The sequence below is a fragment of the Lissotriton helveticus genome, chromosome 9 (assembly GCF_964261635.1).
Source record: "Lissotriton helveticus chromosome 9, aLisHel1.1, whole genome shotgun sequence".
Classification (NCBI taxonomy): domain Eukaryota; kingdom Metazoa; phylum Chordata; class Amphibia; order Caudata; family Salamandridae; genus Lissotriton; species Lissotriton helveticus.
Genome location: NC_136070.1, coordinates 945,705,340 through 945,727,872, shown reverse-complemented (window position 1 = coordinate 945,727,872; position 22,533 = coordinate 945,705,340).

Below are 22,533 nucleotides of genomic sequence, written 5' to 3'. Positions count from 1 at the left end.
CTCCCATTGTGTATAATTTACAGTTTTCCTCCTGGTATTAGTTTTATGCAGGTAGTGATTGCCAAAATGTTGGTAACAATATAAATCACCGTAATTAGCAGATTCTAAATACAAATCTTCAGCATCAAAGGCACCATAATATTTCAAATCAGAAAACAACGCTTCTACGGCCTGAACATCCCAATCATCAGAACGTATATTTTGTTTAACTACATCCCCCATGTTAACTCTAAGCACATTAGGGACATTTATAACCTCAGTGGGGCCATGGATTTGAAATTTTACAGCATCCCATACTATCCCATCTAGGACCGGCCAGGCAGTGATATTAACAAAAGCCAAGTCTCTCTTCAATCTGTGTGATGAGGAATGGGGTGCCAAAGTTCCATTGATATGTCGAATGCATGTTCTCTCCTCGACATAATGTCCGTTGACGAGATGGAAAAAATAAAACACAAAACCAATTGACATAAAAAGGTAAATCGAAAAAAGCACTAGCCAAATATAGGTCCAAGGTGGAATCAAAAAATTTTCTTTAAACAGTCTCGCATAAACAGCAATTCTCGAAGGCTTTCTTGATGTGCGTGAAACAGTGTCAAATGAAAATCTGGATTCTGTGGCCAAGCGGGTTTGTAAATCAGGCATCGATAAGTCAGTTGGGTAAGTGTAGTCAGTTTCATCAAGCTGAGTACCAGGCAGTGTACTCAATAAAGGACTAGAAATAGCAGGCATCTCGAAGGCAACTTCAGGCACCGGATTAGAAGCCGGGGCCAAAACAGAATTCCTCACTATCGAAGGACATGAGACTGCCGGTGTCATACTAAGAAGAATCGGCCACTCTGTGTATCTTGACATTGTCACTGGAGATATACCTGTTTTCCTTACGACCTGGAAGTGGTGGTAAAATGATTGTTCTTGTGCCCTTCACTCCAAGCACTGGAACTGGAGCTCGATAAGAGGGACCAAATTCTTTCTTGTTTTCAATCTTCTCCCGAACCAGTTCTCCAACTTGGGGTAGCCAGCCAACTACCGGGATCTGCAACGCATCATCCGAGGTGGAGGGCAAATGTTCCTTTGCAAGACTGTCTCTTGTAGATTCTGTAAAACATTGCAATGTTCATCTACGTCAAAGGAGGCAGCAACAGCCGCCGAGTCTAGACCGTCAAGGTCCGGTACATACATCTTGATACCAAAGAGCATCTCGTATGGGGTCCGCCCACTCAGAGACCTTCTAGGTAGATTATTAAGCTGCACGCCAATGAGGTGTGCCAGCCAGTTCCTGCCAGTGCCTATAACTCGAGCTGTCTAAGACTGCTTTAAGTCACGGTTCATCGGTTCCACAACACTATTACCCTCAGGTCTGTATGGAGACGAAAACTTGACTTGGACTCCCAGCGAAGTCATGGCATCCTTATACGCCTTAGAGGCGAAAGCCGGACCCTGTTCCGAATGGAAGGTACCACAGGCAAAAATCCCTACAAAGACACGCAAGTCTCTTATGACAGTTCTTGAATCAGCGCTGCGGTGAGGCCACACCCACACAAAGCGTGTGAATGAATCAACTGCTACTAAGATGTACTTATACGCAGTATCAGAAGAAAAAGGACCGCAATGATCTAAATAAACACAACCATGTGGTTTATTAGATATGTACAACTGTGTCTGGGGCGGACGCGCAGCAGTTGAAGGTTTAATCTGCTGGCAAATGTTACATTGAAAGACATAATCACGCGTCTGTTTGTACAGTCCCCGCCACCAGAAACGCTGTTGCAACTGAGCCACAGTAGCCGAAACGCCCGCATGCGCAGACGCAACTCCTTCATGGGCCGCTGTGAGCAATGTGTGCCTCCGATCTGCGTTGGGAATCAGTCTCTCACCAACGTCAGGTATTTTCACATAAGGAACTTTATCAGGACTTAAGTGGTATGTATACTTCGAAGGGAACCCCTTGGGATATTTACTTCCCTTCTCAGTCGCAGCAACAGCTGCCAAGAAATCATCATCAATCTTACTTTTGGACCGTGTAACTTCGGCAACTAAATATGAAGATACTGCTGATTTCGCGGCCTCATCTGCCAACGAATTGCCAACAGCATGGACTCCAACGTGCTGATGACCCAAAGTGTGAATTACAAACATGAGTGGCAACTGCTCTTTAAGCACAGCCACTCGGACCCAGATCATTTATGTTTTATCGTGCTACCTTTGGAATCACGAAAATCATTCTGAATCCAAAAGAACAGGTTTTCATTGTAAGACTGGACACAGTAGTAAGAACCACTCACAACAAGCGTCGTCACACTAGGATCAGCTTACTCCAATGCAAGCATCAGAGCACGAAGCTCTGCCAATTGTGCGGTGCAGTCCCCTAGAGTCTGCGTGTGCACGACTCTGGACTTGAAATCATCATTCACCATGGCACCATCCACAATGGCGCAAGCGGAAACGTATGCGTGTTTAGACCCATGCACAACTTGCGCCGAACCAGAAGGTGGAGCAGTGTGGCTCAATGGTCAGAGCGGCAGACCCTGATGCAGAATGTCTGGCCCGGGACCAGGGTTCAATTCCCGCCTCGGCAGGTCTTGGACACAATTTCCCCGGACCTGATAATTCTCGCCTCGGTGCCCAGTCTAATCATGGGTCCCACTCTGTGACTCTGGGCAATAGCTTGCTTAATCTTCACAACGGCCCCAGCAGCGCTTGGATGCCTGGTTTCACCTTGGGGGTGCCCAGGAGTGGACATTTCACAGGAAAGTCAGGAAGGGTTCCACAGCGGTATGAATACAGCACTACGAGACCTCAGGGTAGAAGGCGCTATATAAATACAAACACATTCACATCAGTGTATATGATGCAATGGAAATCCTCCAAAGGCCGCAAAGCCAAAGGTGCAGGATGAACGAATTCATATTGCAAAAACTCCTGCGGCTGTAAGGAGGCATCAAAAATAAACGTGACATCCGGAGATGTCAATGATGCTGCCCATTGTATCCACCGTGGGTGCAAAGCTTTAGAATTCGGTACACTGGCTTTCGTAACTGCCTCCAATGCAGGATACGGGGTAACAACCAACATGCGTTTTCCCTGCGACAGTGCACGTTCCTTAAGAATCGCCATCTGTACTGCGGTCAAAACTTTTTCCACAGTGGAAAACCGCATCTCAGCCGATGTGTACAAGTGTGACTTGTAAGCAATAGGTACTGTGTCTCCTTCGTTAAAAGTAAAGTAAGTGAAACCCACCGCCCCAGGGATGATTCTTATCACCAGGTTGGTGTGGGTATCACGAGTCAGTAAGAATTTAGATTCTAGAAGATCAGCCTGCAAAGATTGCAAAATAGCTGAGTGTTCTGGCAGCCAGCACGATTTGGTAAAAGTAGGTTGTATCAAAGCACACAAAGGCTTGATACTCTGGGCATACTCAGGAATGTAAGTACGTCCGAAATTCAAAAATCCCAGAAAGGACTGTAATTTCTTTAGTGTTGACGGAGCGCACAGTTGTGCGCTTTTCTCCAAGAAGTGAGGAGCCAATTGTCGACCTTCATTGTTGAGCTCGTAGCCCAGGAACAACACTGTGTACTCTGCAATGTGTGACTTTGCAAAGTTAAACTTGTTGCTGAAGTCCGCAAAGCGACAAATTACGCGGTCAACTCGACACAGATGCGCCCAAAGTTCGCCATCTGTCAGATAACACGCATCTGGGTCCACTCTCTCCAAGAGAGAGACTATGGGGGCAGCAAACACGCCTGGACTATTCTTATAGCCCATTGGTAAACGTTTGAACTGTTTTTGTTCGCCGCCACCAGTAAAACTGGTCCATGGGGAACTTAGACCTTCCAAATGGTGGGCAAAAAAAACGTTGGATATGTCAAGAGTGGTTTTAAACCGCTTACGCACAAGACTATCCACTAAGATCGAGGCGTGAGTATTCTGTACTGCACAGGTACGGCAATGCGAGTTCAAATGCCGGTAATCCAATACCAGACGATATGATCCGTCAGGCTTGGTCACAGTAAAAAGAGGGTTATTCATTGGTGACACACATGTTTCAATTACACCTTGATATTCCAATTGTTCAAGGATTTCCGCAACGGAAGCCTTAGCTTTGCGTCGGATGGGATATTGAGGTTGAGGCTGTGGCATTGACCGTAAAGGAATCTCGTGGTGTGGGGAAAACTTATCCCAACCACAGTGTGTACAGAACAGAGCCGGCGCAAGGGCTTTAGACCACTCTTCTGCAAAATTCAGCGCATGCTCCTTCTAGACAGTGTGCGCGAAACTAGGGAGGATTACCTCCTCCCCTCTCGGAGCTGCGAGCACAAAAGGTGGGGGCCAGTCAACCTCCGCTAACAAAATGTCATAGGTAGTCGTAAGATTTTCCCAAAATACCCCTTTTATGATACGTTGTATGTCACCTTCAACTAAAAGGACTATTTCATAAAGTCTATCAGGGGGAGCTACTCTAGTGTCAGCTGTCTCCACAACAACATAACGGTCAGTCGCTGCCACCTTCAGTAGTGGACGCAGGGCCTCTCGTACTATGGTAATCTCCGCCGCGCTGTCCAGCAAGGTCAGAGCCCATGTCTGATTCCGAAGCTGCGTTCTCACTATCTATGGCATATCTTGCTGTTAAAGTGGCACCTTTCTTCTTCTGAAACTGGGGTTTTTTCAGTGTTGAATCGTCCTGCTTGCCTTTTCCGTCTTACGGGCGGGATTGGTCGCTTCCCTGCTGGTCGCCCCGACCTCTGCGCCTCCTCCACCACCGGTCGACGAGGCCGATGAGTCCTGAAAAGAATGAGGAGAGCGTTGTTCAGAAGCCTGAAAACGATCAGGAGATTTTATCGTTGCGCGATCGCGCAAGTCATAAATACGTTGTGTAGGTGCAGGCACTGGAGATGCAGGACGAGACTCCTGTTTCTGTTGTTGCTGTTTACCCTGTTTTTGTTGCTTTTTCGGCCAATTTTGTTTCTTAGCCTTGGGCTGTTGTCAGTTTCTGACTTCTGCCCTTGGGGTTGTTTTTTCTCCTTTGTTGAGAAAGGCTTGAGTCCCAAACTATTACGGCCTACGGTCTTATAAGCCGCCACAATAATTCTTGCTAACTGTCGGGGTTTGTCGATATCGGGTACAGCCTGCAAAGCATTAGACGCCTGAAAGTTCACAGCATTTCCCTTGACATTCGCAAGTACGAGATCGGAAACTATGTCAAAAGCACCGCACAGGCGCATACCCAATTCAACTGCCGTCTCGGGCCCGTGCTCATCTTGAACACGCTTAAGGACCGTAGGAAGGACAGTCATTGACGGAGTGCCGAAGCACGTCGTGTACAATGCCGCAAAGCTCCTACCCCATGTCTCACGTCACTAGGTTCTGGGACTAAGGGGCCGATTAGGATGGCGGTTTTTCCGCATCCTCCGGGCCGGCGGAAGTGTCCGCCGGCCTGGAGGATGCGGAAAAACCGCAGCGGAGACTCCAAAGACCCACCGCCAAATTAGGATGGCTGGTGGGTCTGATAATCTGTCCGCCGCTTTTCCGCCGCGGTCGGAAGGCGACCGCGGCGGAAAAGCACTAACATGTCTGCCGGTGTCTATCAGACACCGCCAGGCATATTAGGATGTCTGTAAATATATGCTTTTCCGCGGCGGCTTTACCGCCGTGGAAAAGCATACGGACCTTCACTTCGGGGGCCCGTTGCGGGCCCCCTGGGTGAAGGTGGGGTGGGGGGTGCACATGGGGGGTACCTATGGTACCCCCCTGCAGTTGCGTGCACAATGCAGCAGGCACCGCGCGGTGCCTGCCGCTTTGTGCACGCAAATGCTGTGCATGGATTTTTCACATTGCGGCGGGTGCAGCTTGAAGCTGCACCCGCCGCAATGTTAGAGATAGAGGATGTGACCGCCACCCTGGCGGTCACATCCTAATTTGATCGGAGGGAACGCCGCAGCCCATGCGGACGTTCCCTCCTCCTCAGGGGTCGCGGACGGACTCAAGTCCGTCCGCGATCCTAATCGACCCCATAGTCTTTTGGCATGCTAATTGTCAGAATCCTGGGTTTTTCACCAGGAGTCATGTCAGGAAATACAGCTTCCAGCTGGTCAAACTTCTCGGCAAGCCAGAAAGGAAAATCATCCCTATTCTGGGGGCGCTTGCCCATCACAGCGTTAACCATCAGAGGACTGAGCTTCATGCCGCCCTGTCCGGCTGGAAGCGCCGCAGCACCCGGGGCCCCACCCGGGAGATTGCGGGTAATGTACTGTACTAACGACCGAATCACATTAATCATGACTACATGTAGCCATCTTATATCTGCAATAGGACAAGCCCCGTGTTGTGGATGAGGTGTAAATCCAGCCAAAACAGGCCAAGTTGCGCCTGGAATGGACAACGGACCTAACCTCGGGGCTGTCAAAGAGTGGGGTAGGGTGCCATTAAACCAAATGCGGTGCTGCCAAGCGGTAATCGGACCTTCCTGTGTCCTACACGGAGTGTAGTCCTGTGGCACGGCAGTTGCAGTGTACGTGTCGAACACAGTAGTATTTGCATTCACAGCCGGGAAGGTCACCCACGAATAAAAAATCTCACATGGGTAAGCTACTTCCGCACTCACAACCAGAATAACAGCCATGCCTTCCACGGGGACATTATAAGCGCACCGCAATGCGACTATGTTGTGGAATGTCCACCGCGGCCATAGTGACACAGAAAGGAAGAAGTACAAAGCAACTTTGTAGCACAACTGGGTAGTAATTCAAGGAAACCGTTTCGAAAGAATCAAGCTTGAAAAGACCTATGTAAGTATAGGTAGGTTTGTCCGCCACCACTGTTAACCGGAAACAATAGCGAAGGTGTTAAGGACTGAATATAGCACTACTCAAGTGTCATGTAATAAGACCATCAACGTTGGGCGCCATGTCGCAGGGATTCTGCTCCTACACAGAACTGTGCACAGAGACTTGGAACCTTAGTGAATTAGGGTGTGCCAAAACTCACCTTAGTACCCAAAATCCCCTACCAGACTAGCAATCGGTGTCTCATTGGTTCTTACAAACTCCCAATGTTTAAAAACCCAGAACATGGACTTAGAAAACCTCAGGTAACGTGGAACACATGAACACTCTTTCGGTATACTAACATGTCAATCCAGAACGAGGAGTCAATGAAGACACGTGCACGTTTTAAATGTTTATTTCTAATGCAGTGTTCTTAAGCGCAGTATCTTAGCCAATACAAGCAAACATATTATAAGAAACAAAGTAATCAGCATAGTTACTAGTCCATAGAATACAAAGGGAGAAAGCATGTTAAAATGCTAAAGGGAATAAGGCTAAATTGCACCTAAATCCTACCCTCCCTTGCTAGTGTATTATATTATATCTAAAGAAGGTCTCTTTGGATTTTAGCAGGGCGGCCCCATACCGCTGATCCTAGTGGAAAGGGATCACATCATCTTCCACCAGCTCTCTGCATGCGAAGCACCATCAAGTGTGTGGCATGCTCTGTGCAGTGCAATATAAAACGCGCCTAAAAGCCAGAGTTGGCCGCAGCTGCATGTGTGTTATGTCTAGAAAATGCGAAGATCAGACCTCACAACAACCACTGTGTTGAAATAACCTTTAAGGCTTCAGCACTCACTGTGCAGATATAGCTTACCAAGAAAAGCTGATACTATAGCAAAACATATTATTCTTGTGTAAAGCAAAATATTCTACTAGGCTCAAAGCTCTAATAACAATATGTGCCGTGTGCAGAAGCAGCAGAAAGGTAAAATGGCTTTTAAACTCCTCATAAGCTCATGCTAACTTAACACAGTGTGAAGGGTAAAGCATATCTATATGACATCATGATCATGGCTAACATGGTCGCAATATACGCGCGTTTGGGCGGGACGCCTTCATCAGGTAGCCATATATATCTAGAAGAAGAGAAAAGATACATGTTGAACCAGCACACAGTTATTTTATGATACATGTACACATGTATATACCAACTGGGCACATATTGTAAATCCTACTAATCTGTTCTGTCTAACAGTCGATCAGAGTTAGATACAACTCCAGCAAATTATTGATGACTCAGTACAGACGCCTGAAGTTGTAAAAGCGGAAATTTGAGATTATATTGTTCTAAGCCTGTTCTATGACGCCGCTTCTGTCATTGTTATAATTTGATATTTGCATTAAAAATTATGCTATTGGATAAAAGTGTACATCTGCAAAATATATGCACAACTCACTCCCATGGTATTGAGGGAAGGGGAAGGGGATAGGAGGGAATTGTTCAATGTTCAATTCTTTCTAACATTTGTATCACTCACATTCACTCCCCTTCGACTCCACTCTACCTGTCTTCTTGATTTTCTCCTATTTTGCCCATTAGTCTGTGTATTTCTGTGGATCGCCCCACTCTGTGATGCATTTTCCTACCCCCTTGACGTGCATTTTCAAATTTGGTAATCTCATTTTCTTACTGAACCTCCAGCCATGAACATTTTAAATTTCTTTTTTAATTTCTGACTTTTACTCAAATCACCTCCAAATTCTGTAGTCAATCCTTTCAGTTTTCCATTGGCCTCACAAGCATAACTTGCAGCTTCACTGCTCAGGAACGTAAGCTCTGCTTCATTGTACACATCTATGAAATTAAGGTCAAGAGTTTCCCGCTGCCAGCTCTTCAAATTCTTCTCCGTAAGAAGGTTCTCGTCTGTCTGAGTTTGTGATCCTGAAACTACAACAGTAGCGTCAACAGATACAATCATAGGGGTGATCTCTCCTGCCTTAGGTCATGCTCCCAAATCTAGAGTGATAGCAACCGTAGAGGTACTAGGAGCTGTTGTGACAACAGACATATTAGTGGTGGTAATACACTAGGTGTGCTAACAGCACCTAAAGATAGATCTGGTGTGGCCAGGTGTAAACCTCCCTCTGGGGAGATCCAGTTCAGCACATGCACTTGCACCAGTTCCAAGGTGTACTCCTCTTCTGGTCACTACTTGGTTCAGATGGCTCACTATAGGTGTAGGGACGTCATTGCCAGGAGGTGGTTGGGATTAAGTAAATCATCCAAAAATTAATCATCCTTTTCACTGTCCCGCTCATCCTCCCTCATGTCATCCCCACTTCCCCCTTTTGATTTCTTCCCTTCTGACCCTCCCTTTGCTATTTTAGAATAAATACCTATTCCATCTCACTTCCATCCAACTATGGACTTTATTTCTCGTCTGGGTTCTATATTTCTCCTTCTCCATCTCATGAGCAGTATTTTTACAAGCATTTGACGCTTCTAATTGTGCAGGTCTCAGCTGAATATTCACACATCACATCTCAAATTCTCAATTTAACTCACACTAAAGGTGCCATACTGAGGAAATTGCATATACCAATATTGCTCTGTGATTCTGTTCCATTCTTTGAACCAGACTCAAATGTGCAATTTGACCTTAGTAGCCATATTGTGTGCAGGTGTGCCCTCTGAGAGGCCTCCTCACCCACAAGGACAGGTATGAGTGGGAAACATCCTTTACAACGCAAATTTTACCACGCAGTGCCTTTACGACGCAACTTTTACAACGCAAACCATTACAAGGCATTGCGCTGGGGGGCGCTCTAGGATAGGGAATAGGTTTAATTTACAGTCCAACACCTTCCCTACTATCCACGGGGACTGGAGTTGGAATAGTAAATTAAACTATTCACTATCCAGCGCCCCAAAGCACTATGCGTTGTAATGGTATGCGTTGTAAACACCGTGTTGTAAAGGCATGCGATGTAAAAGCATGCGTTGCAATGTCATACATCCGGTATGAGTACATCATTTCTAAACATAACTCTTATTTTCTTAAAGAATTTAATAATTTCACACAAAACAACACAGAACTCGTAGACTTCAAATTGAAATGCCCAGCAGTTCCCAATACATCAGAATGCAATACTCAGTGATTCAAACACCCAATCCTAGAGTGACTAACTGATTGCAGCACAACACCGAATGATGCAATGACAAATCAAATTGCAACACACAAGCAGAACAACCGATGACATAACTCGCAGCCCCACACAGCGACTCTCACTTTACTCCAATCAGATTTGCATAAGCTAAACTCTATAATAAAAAAAAACAGATCTTGTCTGTTTATCTAAGGAAAACAAAGTTGGCAATCACTCTAGGGGAAAGGAAGACAAAACATAATAAAGTAGGGTCTTGACCAGAAGGAACTCATCCTGACTCCAGTGGTCGACTTCAGTGCACAAAGGAATAACAAAACACCAGCCACAGAGAGATGCTAGAACAAATGCAGCTTCCTCTACTATCATAGACAAGTATAACCAGGTGATTACTCATTTGAAAATGAAGGTACCTCAAAAGTAGGTCGATTGGCTAACAATAACTAGAAATACCCAATAGTCCAAAGAGTCCGTGCATGCTTTCTATGAGAGATTGGTGCAAGTTTTCAGACAGCACAATAGTTTTGAAAATCCAAAAATGGAAAATCTTAGTGGGGTCTTATAGGTTCAGTTTGTCATTAGTTTGCATCTAGAAATGAGCTCTGATACAGCAGAATGTGATTTGCTTGCAGCTGAATGCCCAGGAAACGATTCTGTTATGTGAAATATTGCAGTGACAATTTAGAAGTAAAGCAGAAGAATATTAAGAAGAAATGTATGTAGTTGTAGGCTAAATTGGTCCACACAGGATGTCAGAATGATCTATATGTGTCATATTCATGCTATATCTCTGTTTCCCGTGTTGGTACAGGAATGCAGAGAGTTGGTTAACAAGGTGGTGGTCAGATGTCGCACACAGGGAGGTTTGGTACACCAGGTAGAGGAGAAAAGTTAGCTGTTGATCAGAATGCAGGGATGAACAGAAAGAAACATGTTGAAGAAAACCACTACTTGACATATTTGTGATAAGGTGGGCAAGGTGAAACGAGTATGTAGACTAAACACAAATGGACTGCAAAAGGATATTCAAATGCCAAAATGCAAGTTCAAAGGTCATATGATGCCAATATGCTCCAACCCCAATGTTGTAACAAAATATTAGTAACCGAATTTATAATTCAAATCCAATCTCAAAGGGTCAACAGAACCCTTTCAGAACTGCAGATAATCTCTAACAATTCTTGGTTTTGATAGTCCCATTGGGCTCGATAAGGATCAATCACAATGATGGTGCCTGAGAGGGAAGGAGGATTGTGTACTTGGAGCAGTTCTAGGAGTAGACCAGAGTGAGCCACCACATATCATTTTGGATTGATACTTGAGCTACCCATTCTACTGTTTGGACAGTAGAGGTTCCAAACCTACCCCTCTCAGGAAAACAAGTCACAAAGTGCGAACGCAGTTTCAGCTAAAGAGCATCATTTTGTATGTAATTCAAGTCCTGTCAAATTGTTGGGCAGGGATTTACTCTGCAAGTTAAATTGTGTGATATATTGTACATCGGACAGTGTGGAACTCCAGATATATGATGAAAATGCAGATTTTAAACGGAAATCACAAGAAACAGCAGTTGCATTGTTTCCTGTCCTAAAAAGAGAAGACTTACTTTTCAATTTAAGAGATTCAGTGTAAGAGGGAGTCTGAGATTTTATAGGCAAGAGCATTGGTGTGACAAAGAATGTCGAGCCAGTGAGAATCACAATAAAGTCTAAGACAGAGTATTCAACATATGCCCCAATACAACTCACACTCGGGATGGTGGCTGGAATTATGCTTGTGATCGAATCTATGCTAGAGAAGGGTATCTTTAAAGGAATATTAGGGAGTCCCTGCAACTCACTTGTGGTGGCTTTTCAGAAACAAAATACAAAATTGAGGATATTTCAGGACTTGGAAAAGGTGAATCAAATAGTTGTTCCATGTTGTCCCGTAGTACTGAATCCTACCATGGTATCTTCCAAATTCCATGTGCTGCAGAGTGATTCTCAGTCACTGATCTATGTCAAGCATTCTTTCACATTCCCCTAGATGAAGATAGTTAGTTGCTTTTCGTGTTCCGATTTTTAAAGAAAACTCTGGCATGTTGCTGAACCCCGCAGTGGTATAACCAGGACCCTTAAATCTTTAATCAGATACTGAAGAAAAATCTGGATACCCTACAATTGTAATGCAACTCTGTTTTGGTCTAATACATTGAGGACCTATGATAGCGTCAATACCACAAGAGGCATGCAGGGAAGACACAAATGAGTTGCTGAATCACTTGGCTGTTATTGTCAGAGGGAGGTTTTCTATCTGGGACATCTCTCGGAGAAAGGAGCTAGGAAAGGGCCCCAAGGACAATCCTGAGAATGAACCACCCCACATGGAGAGATGATCCTGTGAATGGTGGGCTACAGTCATCAGTGGATTCTCAACGTTTCTCTCTGGAGGCTAAGCCTCTACAGAAACTTACAAATCATCATGAGTTTGACTTGCTACCACGGGACAACAATTACATAAGTGCCTTCCTAGAGTTCAGAGAGAAACTCTGCAGTGAACCAGATCTAGGAATGCCTGATTATGAAAAGGCCTTTGTATTGTACTGTCACATGTGTGAGGGTATGCATTTTCAGTTTTGACACAGACACACGATGAAGCAAAACATCCAGTGCCTTACTTATCTGCCACACACTTGATCCAGTGAAAGCAGCACTTCCTGGATGTCTGAAAGCTGTAACTGCAGTGGGCGTTAGTATCCAACACTGTGAAGACATTGTTATGGCCTACTCACTTATTGTGGTGGTTCTGCATTCAGTTCAGATTTTACAGTCCTCCACAAAAGATTTAATTTCGGCAACATTTTTTTTGTCATCTGATTAATTTAATTGTATTACATGCAATGTGTTAGGGTCTATATGAGTTTTTCCTTTTTCTTGCAGAATTTCTTGTGTTTGGGGAACATCACCGGGCCATGTAGATGGGTGCCTCCTATGTAGCACATCAGTCCATCATGGATCACCATTTTGTAATTGTAGCCAGAGCTGAGGATTTTCAGTTACGGACAATATCACGATTGACAATCACAGTGATTCTGCCGATCAGAGTGTGCTCCCCTCTGAGCTCTCCCACATCGTCCAGAATACTCACCAGTGCAATGTGGGGGGACCAGTCTACCGGTCTCTCTAGAACTTCAGTGGTGAAAATCGAGGACCAAATACTGTGAAATAACCGAGCAGAACCATAGCAGATGATAAAAATCACTGCCCTCATTGGTACGCTGAGAACATGCAGGGTGAGTTTGTGCCCTTCCTCCGCAGTCACTGCGGGCAAATTATGAGGGATGCAGAGATTTCAGTTGAATCAGATGTAATTGAAAAGGAATGACCAGCTCTGTTGGAGTCATCCTGGCATCCCTACAGTCCCTATGATCCATTTGCTTACCCAACCCTACGATTTAGCCAGAAGGGCTTCGAGGAAATATGGTGAATTAATAACCAATGGATGGGATTCACTTGAAATGCCACCTCGGCCCAGAGGAGCCGAAAGAACCTGAGCCTCGAAATGGCTACATTGCACCTTCTCCTGCAACTATGGGTGGTACACCGTCAGCACATGACGCAACTCCAAATATCTGTGAAATCGGGTCTTGAGCTCCAATTCGCTTGGAGGGCCAGGAAGTACTTCGATTGTGAGCCCTCCTGGATGACCGCAAGGCGGGAGCTCCCAATGAGGTCCCATAGCTCGAACCCCTCCTTGTTAGATACTGAGGGAAGCCAACTGCCCTGCCACAAAGGAGTCATCTGCATCAGCCTATGATCCCAATTAATCCAACCAAAGGCAAGTCACCAGCACAACGGAACAGCTCTTGTGGTCTCGGACTGGGAGTGGGGAATGGGACTGCTGTACAGGAAGCACAGTACAGATTGTTGTGTCAGAAGAGAAACCTCTAGGCAGAATGCGGGATCGCCGCAATTTCTGAACAGCTAGTCACTAATGGTTTGAGTTGCGAGGTAGAATAGCACAAGCAAATGTCTGCATTCCCATTCCGCCATCATAGGGTGAGTGAACGAAGTTACGAAAGGGTATGAGTTTTGTTCGCCCACTAGAAGGAACGGACCATCTTGAGAAGACTGGTGGCCGGTTGCTTTTAAAAGATGTTGTAGACAGTACATTTAATTTGCTCTGCAATGGAAGACTGGTGTAATAATCTAGTATTTGCTTCTTGTAGAGATGTGCTTCTACAATCTCTTGCTCGCTTTTCATTACTTCCACTGTAACTTCATTCAGGATTAAGATTCCAATTATTTTAACTGGATCACCCTCTTGTTCCCACTCAATAGAAATTATTATGCCACAACCAAGCGTCGGTTCCTTGGTTTAGTATGTCTTTGGCAGGTACCAAATCCACCTTCTATCAGGTTGAATGCCTTTGGAACCCTTTGTATCATGTTGAATGTCTTCGAACACCAGTCCAGATCTTCAGATGCTCTATGTAGACAGCTTTACAATTATTCTTTACATGATTATATATGTGATAAAGTACTGACTCCACAGATTTTAGGTATATTGCTAGTCACCAAGGGGTTGCTGACTACATAGAGGAACGAGGATGAAGGTCAGGTTCTCTTGTAACTTCATAGAACTCTGAGATGACTTGCAATATCTTTTTAATGTCCAAACTGGATATTTTATTTCTTATAATACATAGTCACTCCATCTGACTACCCACAAACCACTTAAATGCTAGGTGTTTTACTCTTTTACATGAAAGGAGTTGTATGTTTGCAGACATGAAGAAAAAAAGTAGAATCTGTAGTGTGAAATGAAACGCATTAAAAAGCATTTAGTCATTTTTTGCAAAAGGATTTTAGTCATTTTAATGTAACATTTAAAAAATGCTGTACCTTAGACTGTGTAGTAACTTGAGAAGAGATTCTATATTTCTTATAATGACCTTTAGTGGGCAAAAAATAAACATGTTGCCATAAATACCTCATTTCTGCTGACCACTGTTCTTTTCAGAAAAACAAACCAGAAGAAGAAAAGCCAGTTCTTTATTTCTTTATTTACACTGCAGTTGTAATTATGCCATATGACCTGCCTTTGACCTGGACTGCTGGCTTGGGTAGCATGCATTGTGAGGTCACAATGCAACTGTAATAACTTATTACAGTTGAGCAGATACATCATTTTATTATATATCTAAAAACAACACAACTGGACTGGAATGAGGAAATTAGAGGCACGCTTTAATAGAAGGATTGAAATCTCCAATGCATTATATATGCAACATTGTAGATGGGAAATGGGGGAACCTCTCAATTGTCTCAAACGTAAAAAAAAAAAAAAGGGGCATATTTCCCCCCAAAAATTGGAGGGCAGTGCTACGCCAAATTTGGCAACACTGCGCTCCGACATTTTTTAAGTACAGGGTTGTGCCATATTCACAAGAATATGCCGCACCCCTGTGTGTCCCCTAGTGCCTGTGAAAAAAAAGCTGCCTAGCACCAGCAAAGGCAGCCTGCCTCCATGTTGCAAGGGGCCTACGCTGCAGGGGAGATTGTTTAAGTGCAGGAAGGGACACCTTTCTGCACATAAACAATCATTAATGGAGATTTGCTTTTTCTATGTGTGCTGCAGAATGCATCACACATAGAAAAAGTAAAAATCTAGGAGAAATTATTACTTTCTCCCCGTATCGCCATTCTAAGACCAGCTATTCCCTAGCGTTAGATTTTGGCGCTGCCTCAGCCTCATAAATCGGGGGCAGCGTTCAAAAAGCAATGGATGTTGTAGTGGAACGAGCACTGCAACATCCATTGCATGACCTTTTGCCCCGGAGGACTGCGGAGGAAAGGGGCATATTTATAAGGTGGCTTTAAGACACGTTAAGTGACTAAGCACCACCTTGTAAATATGGGAAATGGCGCTAGGCCACCAGAGCATCAAAAAATGTGACGCTCCGGTGGTGGTAGGGGTTTATACATATGCTCCCAATTCTCCTGTTACTGACACCCACCCCACCCACTGTGCTATGTAGCATCAGTGGCTATGTCATAGTAGTGAATAACCAGATTTAGTAGTACTCGTTGAGAGTCAAATATGATAAGATTTGTGCGTCTTAACAATGTATGTGTCATCTATGTTACCCAAATAAATGTAGGTTTCCGATTAATTTCAACAGTTGACAAATTCTTTGCAAACGTCAAACCAAACCCGTGCTTTCTTTCAAAAGCCATTCTCGTAGTCTGTTATTTAAAAGGAGGAACGTTGTGCACTGACTGCGTAATGTAATTGGCAGTTGCTCCCTCACTAAGGTTCCGTGCTGGTTTGGATTGCTATTTATAGATAGTCCCCAGTGGGGCGTCAGACAACGTGAGCTACTTCCTGTTTGAACTCATCCCCATACCACATGGGGCAGAGTCCTGTGTGAAGAATGGGCATCTCTGGTGCTCTGAGGGGCAACGTCTATGCATCAAATAATTATTTAATAAAGTAGAAAGGGATATAGCTTTACATCTTATTGCATTCTCAATAGTGTGTGTGGCTCTGATGAACTAGACTTGTGGATGTGAGTGGAACCTATACAGGAAGTGGGTGGAGCCAATAAAGGAAGTGGGTGGAGCCAGGGGAGTGGGTGTGGCCTCCTAAAAAAAATATCTGAGCACCTGCATTAAATTGTTTGCAAATTAAGCGCTGGTTCAGTCGTAATCCATACATAAGATAACATTAATGTATTAGTCTCACAAAGTTGTATTATCTAAGGAACAATTTCCAGGGGAGCATTAGAACTCCAAATCCATTTTAATAGAGGAAAACGGAAGGTGTGGAGATGTGGAGGAAAAGTGGATTCACACAAAGAATGCTCACCCTTCATGACAAACCTGGGTGGAATTAGGGGAAAAACTAATAGTGGGAACGTCACATTTTAAGAAGAAAACCCAGTTAAAATGTGTTAAAGAAAGAAAGAAGGTCTACGTAGGCAGTGCTTAATTTGTAAAATATTAAGTGCCAGGGCTCTGACCAGGAGGCCACTACAGCTTGACCCACCCATTGTCCCTGTCATTGCTGCCAAAACAACTACTAACTATCTCTCTTGCATGTAAATGCGACAGTTCAGATTATTCCAGGTCCCCAAAGCTAAGGGAAATGCTGGGGAGGCAGGTTTTAGCAATTTTGTATGGTATATTGTTTTCTTAAACAATTGTTATACTGCTCATCTCTAAATTACATGAACAGCGCCACCTTGTGGCAGACTGCCCTAAGTGTGGTGTTGATAATTAGGTGGCAGTGCGCACCAGAAAGTACCGGCTCAAATTAAGCACTGTACATAGGCAGGGACATTAAACTGCACACTCCGCCTGAGACTCTCCTTAAAGGTATGGTAGGTTGTTTGCCAAGGAGTGAAATTGAGCGCAACAATAGCAGCGGAGAGCACCAAAGCCATTCACACAGAACCAAAACAAAACACACAGGGTCCTCATTGCGAGTGGCCTATAGTTTTGCTCGCGTTCGTAAGGACACTACTGGGCCCCATCGCGATAACGAGATCCGCGAAATTTCTGCGGATCTGTTTATTTTTACCTGGATATTTCAGCTGCTTCAAAAATACTTTATTCGATTGCTTTTTGAGCCAATCATAAAAGTACATAAAAAAAGACAGTTCATTCATTACATACAGTAAAATTTCATAAACAATACATAGTTAAATTTAAAAGATTTTATCATACAAGCAATCGTACTAGTCTCCGTAGATACTGAATAATAGATTTCCTGTGGCTAAGAACTTTTTTTTAAAACATGCCTACCCTCCAGACTCTATGTACATCGTCCAAAAGCTGCAGCACAAGTAGTGCTGGGCTACATTGTCTCAGCCCCAGCACCTTTAGGATTGGTACAATCCAGACTTCCTTAAGTTACTGTAAAATCTGAAGAAAAGAAGGACGTGTATTGTCGATTGTTCTGAGCAGTTATCACACGGGCACAATCTTAATACTCGGGACCAATCGTTCATAACAGGGAAACTCACTAGCCTGTGGAAAATACTACATCTAAATCGAGTTCATAAAAACCTGTCATAGCCACCAGGTACCAATAATAAATAAGACTGAATTCTAAAAGAGGTTAAAATCCATTGATTATGCTGGACAGTGGGCTTTAAACATTCTGTTGCTAATCTTATGGATTCGAGAAGCAAAAGGCCCTCTCTTTTTAACTCCTTTCTACTAATCGATTGCATAGTTTTTGGGTTATTGTAATATTCTAAGCGACCGAGATTGGACATAAAGTTTCCAATGAACCTCAGCCATAGGATCGGTAAGGCTCCTTCAAGTTGTAGACTATCTGCTAGGATATCCTGGTTTAACTTGTCTCAAGTTTTGACCATATCCTATGCCACAGGAGAATGGAATCCATCTTTATTGGATCTGTAATATATGGCAGGCCCAGCTCAGAGTGGCAAACATACACAGATAGGCGGCTGTGAACAGCTAGAATATATCTCAAAAAGATATTTTCCACCGTTTGTGTATCCGCAAAGCCCCACACACCCGCTCTATACATGGCTACAGAGATGCATTTCGCTTTATAAATCTGTAATAACCCCAATGGCGGTCTTCTCCCAAGTTTCCTCGCAAAATTAGCGAGGGCCATTGTTGATCTAGCAAATGCACGTTTTTTTGACATTAGGGCACGTGTCCGTGAGTCATTGCGGTCAAAGAGTATACCCAAGTAAGCAAAACTATTAGTATGCTCTATTTTCTGTCCTTCCAGAACCATATCCCTACACTTGTGGCTCTCCAATCCACATCTCATTACATACGTTTTTGAGGAGTTCACTTTAAGATCCAAGTGGCCCATAAACTTAGTAAAACTATCTAAAACCCTTTGTAAACCTACTTGGGTGCGGGACATTAAAACCGCATCATCTGCATAGAAAAGTGCAGGAATGGGATGTGCAGCTATTTGTGGGAAGTCTTAGTTATCCTTAAGCAGTGCCTCACATAAGCCGTTGAAGTAAAGATTAAAAAGAAAAGGGGCCATGACACATCCTTGCCTGACCCCTCTCCTGATAGGGAATGAGGCCATACAATCACCTCCCAAGCCAAAGCGCACTCGCCCCTTGGCTTCATAATATAGGCGTCTAAGAAAGTGAATTATTTGGGATTCCACCTCTATCTGCTCAAGGATAGCCCACAACTTCTCGTGTCCCACTGAATCAAATGCAGCAGTGAGATCGACAAAAGCTAAAAACAGTTTGCCTTTCTTCACCACTTACCAACTAAGATAGCTAAGTTTAAACTCTGCCCCACTGTCCCCAGTCCCTCGCGGAAGCCATATTGAATATCGGACAAAACATTGTTTTCTTCTGCCCATTCTTGTAGACGTTCCAATATTATACGTCTGACTACTTTAGTCAATGCATATAGTAGAGAAAGGGGACTGTAACACTTTGGATCCTGGCGGTCCCCCTTTTTGAAGATTGGAACGATGGTAGATTCAACCCATGTTGTTGGAAAGAGGGCAAGGCAGCTGGCCATTAAGACCTGAATGATAATTGGCCCCCAAAGTTCAGTATTAAATTTAAAAAGATCTATGGGGACACCATCCGGTCCTGGAGCCTCCGCCCCCCCCCGTGCTCACAGAAAGGGCACGTATCACCTCCTCCAGTGTTAATCGAAGATCGAAATACTGGGTCTCTGAGTTGTTAGTAATTTCCCATTGAACGCTCTCAGTGTGGATAGCAGGGCTTCCATTTGTGTTGTACACCCCTGAGAAGTAGTCAATCCACTGCTTCTCGGATACAGCAACCTTTAATGACGGCCCTTCCCGGAGTTCAAAAAAAGGTGCTTATACCACCCTCCAAAACGCCAAGCTGTCTCCCCTTTTAGAGGCTTCATGAAGGGATTCCCAGGCTTCATTTCTTATTGTGGCTTTTCTTTCCCTAATGGCCACTCTATTTTCCCCTCTTACATTTACAACGTTTTTAGGACTCTTATGTAATTCCTTTTTTAAGTTGGAATAGGCCGGTGTACACTTCGAGTCGAACCACCCACAGGATTTTCTTTTATTCTTCGCCGGGACAAATAACAACTCTCTTACGGCCTCTGCTATTGACTGAAAGCAGGAAAGGGTACTAAATAGGGTAACCGCCTCACCCAAACGAGTGTCAAAAGCTGGTCTACACTTGTCTATCACTTTTTCGGTGATTGCTACAGGGTCCACCATCGACCAACGGAGGCTGTAACGGTTTATCTTATTGATAGCAATGTCAGATAGAGCCAGGACTATTGTATCTTGACTATGCAACTTACTACATGGTATTAAAACTGAAAGACCTAATGGAAAATGATCACTCAGTGAAATCTCATCCACATAAAAAGAATTTAATCTGTTGGCATGGCTGTTCGATATAAGAATATAATCTATAGTAAAATGACAGCCCCTGCCATTGAAAGTGTAGGTCATAGATACAGGTTTATTAATTAACTCATTAGCAAAGCCCAAGTCCATGCTAAAGATCAAGTTGTTGCACAAGTCCCCCAATGCAAAGTGAGGAAAATGGGTATTACTAATACCTTCTTCAGTTACAGCGCCACAGGTTTTACCTCCCTCACTTGGGTACAAGGCGCAGTTAAAATCCCCTACCATAATTAATATCATTTCTCTGAGGTTTTTGCTGTATAGAGCCTGCAAGTTATTAAGTAATTACGTTAAGATGCTACACACTTTAACTGGAGGAATATTATTATGGAAGTTTTTCAATAATATACAGTAGCTTCCATCAACATAGATTGAAACCAATTGATAATAGGGTTCCTCACTCTGAAGCTCTATCTTGTACGTTCCAAGTCCCCCTTTTGCTCTTCCACTCCTGCCATCAATGGCTGGAATATGGAATGTTTTAAATGCATTAATGTGGATTGCCTCCTTTGCCCACGTTTCTTGGAAGCATAAGATATTATGAGTCATTATAAAATCCCCAAAAAAGGGGTTAGTCTGTTTTGACAGCAACCATACATCATTCCAAGATGCTATTTCACTGTATGTTCTCTCTACGTTGTCATGAGAGGCTGTTGGACCTACTATGCTGACTAATCTACTTTCACTGCTAGATGGCAGCTGTTCTAAGGCGGTAATAACTATGACAAACAGCTGAAATCTCCTTGTGAAAATCCAGGGGGGTTTGAGGGGTGATGGTGGGGATAATGAGAAATTACTGATTTCCCCGGTAATTTCTAATTTCTAAGGGGATTCCCAGGGTACAACTTGAAATGGCTGGCATTTCTACACCTGGCACCCGTCTACACCAATAGCTGCAATATCGGTAAATTAGAGGGTGGGGACAATCTGAGCTATTTTCCAGGCCGCACGTAATGAGGCCATAATCTACGTCAGTGCTTCCCAAACATTTTAGAACCATGACCCAATTTTTAGAACGACAGAATTTCGCGACCTACCTAGCTTTAATGGATTTGAGCTGGGCGATTTTTTAATGCAACCAAAGTATTGTGTGGTAACATACTGTCATTTACAGCCAGCACATGTTCCATTGAAATATCTGCAAAATGTGCACAGACATACAGCTTTACTAACAAACCTATATTGCACGTGAGGATTTTGGTGTATTATATAGTATGGTTGTGAGACCTTAACATGTAATACACTCACAAAATCATCTTGGATCTTTTCAGGCTCGTTGGTAAAACCTCTATCTACACCTTGGGTAGCTATGACTGCGAACAGCAAGGCTTAAACACAGGTACTAGTGTACAAATTTAAAAGTACCAAACAAGAAATAAGAAAGTCACACAACACAAAAGAAATCCAACACCAACTTTTAAAAATAGATTATATTTTATTGAATTTGTAGACACCAAGATCAGCAAAATCCTCTGGAGGCTTCCAGAGATATCGTTTCTGAATTGAAACATAAATCTCAGCTTTTTAGTCCAAAGCGCAAACAAGCATCGGTAACCTAAAATTCTGGAAACTTTTGAAAAGTTTGAAAGAGTTGTGTTTTACTGCTCCGGCCCGTGTTGAGGGAACAATTCTGACAGGAAGAAGGTCAGAGAGGGGACAATTTATTTATTTATTTATTTATTTGTTGGTTTGTATAGCGCTCGAATCTACTCCAGTTGGAGTATCTCTGCGCTTATAGAGTTGGTGGTAGACGGAAGTTATGATTGAGTGGGAATGAGTGAGAGCTAGATCTCATTTCTGAACAAAGCCGTTTTCAAAAGTTTTCTAAATGCGAGATGTTCTTTACATTGTCTCAGAGACAGAGGAAGTTTGTTCCATAGAGTGGGTCCAGTGATGGATAGCGCTTTACTTCCATGTCTGGCTTTTTTGGCACGGGGAACCACTAAAAGAAGATGGTTGCTCGACCTAAGAGATCGAGTAGGAATGTAGGGAACACATTTCTTTTCAAGGTAGGCAGGCCCTTGTCCATTTAGACATTTATGAATCAGACAGCATGTTTTAAATTTAGTTCTCTGTCAGATTGAAAGCCAATGCAGCTGCTCAAGAAGGGGTTTAGATGCTGTTCTCGGGGGGGGGGGGGCATTGAGAACAAGGCGAGCTGCAGTGTTCTGAATGACCTGGAGCTTAGCCAGCA